The sequence below is a fragment of the Odocoileus virginianus genome, chromosome 3, assembly GCF_023699985.2.
Source record: "Odocoileus virginianus isolate 20LAN1187 ecotype Illinois chromosome 3, Ovbor_1.2, whole genome shotgun sequence".
NCBI classification, from domain to species: Eukaryota; Metazoa; Chordata; class Mammalia; order Artiodactyla; family Cervidae; genus Odocoileus; species Odocoileus virginianus.
In genome coordinates this window covers 28,567,063-28,569,041 of record NC_069676.1, presented here as the reverse complement: position 1 = coordinate 28,569,041, position 1,979 = coordinate 28,567,063, and positions in this window count along the sequence as shown.

The window sequence follows — 1,979 nt, the reverse complement described above, 5'->3', positions numbered from 1 at the left end:
AAAGAAAATGTCTATTTCTTTAAAAAACCTCCAGAGGATGAGATTCCACAATCCCTGTCAGTAACTATTTTTAGGTTGGGACAATCATTCATGCCAGGCCTTTCTTCCTCCAGGCCCCCTCATTTCTGTAGGCCTGCCTTCCCAGAAATGGTCCTTTTAGGACTAAGCCTGTTGACCATGACAAGGATCTGATCCAGTGCAAATATAAAAAGAGGGCAAAGAGTCAGCTTCTGAAGCAGATAATAGTAAAAGAGGGATTAGATACTGCTTCAAGTGCTAAGTGTAAGAACTGGCACTTCATTTTTTAACCGTAAAACTATATATCCCCTCATAAACTCATGTTTTATTGGTACGTATGTGGTTTAATATGAGAACCACTTTAAAGGTAATAAATTGCTCATGTTTCCCTTAACCTATGGAATAAATACTCATGAATAAATACCTATGAAGAGCAGACTTCTTGGGGTCATCCATCATCTTGCTGGTGTATTTGTAATAATTTGATATTTAAGGCATAGCACCAACACAGCTATTTCTTAATGAAAGATTAATACCCAATAGCTAGCACTATCAGACCACTGGTGACAGAGAGCCCAGAATAAATTTACTGCAGTACATCTAAAATCTGGTTTAGGTACACCTCTCTTCCCCCCCAACCTCTAAGAAAATCTGTTATTACATTGGGAGTGCCTGGTTTATTTCCCTGTTAGTGTGTGATATTTAATATGGCTTGTTAACATGGCTTACCATATTTTCTGGGCATGAGTATTTATGAGAAAAACTTCAGATTTATACAAGGTTTTGGACATGTGTCTCATATAAACTGGAATAAGAGTACTGTTGCTAAAACCTGGGGCTTGCTTTGAAGCCTCATCATACTGGTTTCTTGTGAAACCATTAAGCAAAATGCCCTGAAGGGTAGGAAAAATTGCATTGAGCAATAAAATGTCAACAAACTGCAGAATTTGAACATCAAGCACTTTCATCTAAACATGCCCTTCTCTCCTTTCACTTGGCAGGGGTTTGGTTTTTAAAAAGTAATAAACTCTAGCACTCCAGTTGACCTGGGATGTGTTTAAGAAATTAAACCTTAGAGCCAGAAGCACTATGACCTTTAATGTGGACTCCCTACCTCAGAAAAACCATAGAATAAAAAATATAAACAGAAAAGGAGAACAGAAATTTATGTCTCAATTGTCTTGGTTTGGATTTTTTTTAAAAAAGAGTACACAATGAAACTATTGGCCAGAAGGAGCAGTCTTAAATCTGTTTAAACAGGTGTCCAGTACTTACCATCTCATGAACAGCAAACTAACACAATCACAGCACAATTTTAAAAGGATATGAACAAGGAAAACCTATTCCTAAGCCTATATAACTTTTATAAACCTGGAGCAGACATAGTTTGATCTTGGAACGGGGTTGCAGTCAAGAAATATATTCCCACAGCCAAAAGTAATTTCAAAATAACCCAAACCCTTATGTTTCTTAAAAACCATAAAGCATATCCAAATTCAAAGACCATAACAACAGTTATTGAAACCGTCTTTCGTCTTCCACCCCACCCCCCTCACACTCGCTGCTTTTGCAGAGAATTTCAACCCACAGTTCCTCATAACTTCTCTCAATACACCATTTTCCTTTTCTCTGCCTTTCCCCTCTTCTCTGCATCACTTGATGATATAGATTGACCTGACCTCTCTAATAGAAGAAAAGAATCAGGAAATTGATCTGGTCAATTGATAATTCTCTTTGGCTGAGTAAAGTATGGAAATAGACAGGGAACATCCCACATTAATCATTTGATCCCAATGTAATTGCATCATGAATGAACGATATGTTCGCAGAATTCTAAAGAAACTAGGAAAAACCTAGAAAAACGTGTTTATTAAATCATAGAGAAGAAGATCTCTGTTCTGAATCTCAGAAAAGTGAAGTTTCCTTTTGGAAGTATTGATAAAAATCAGATAGGTTACCAG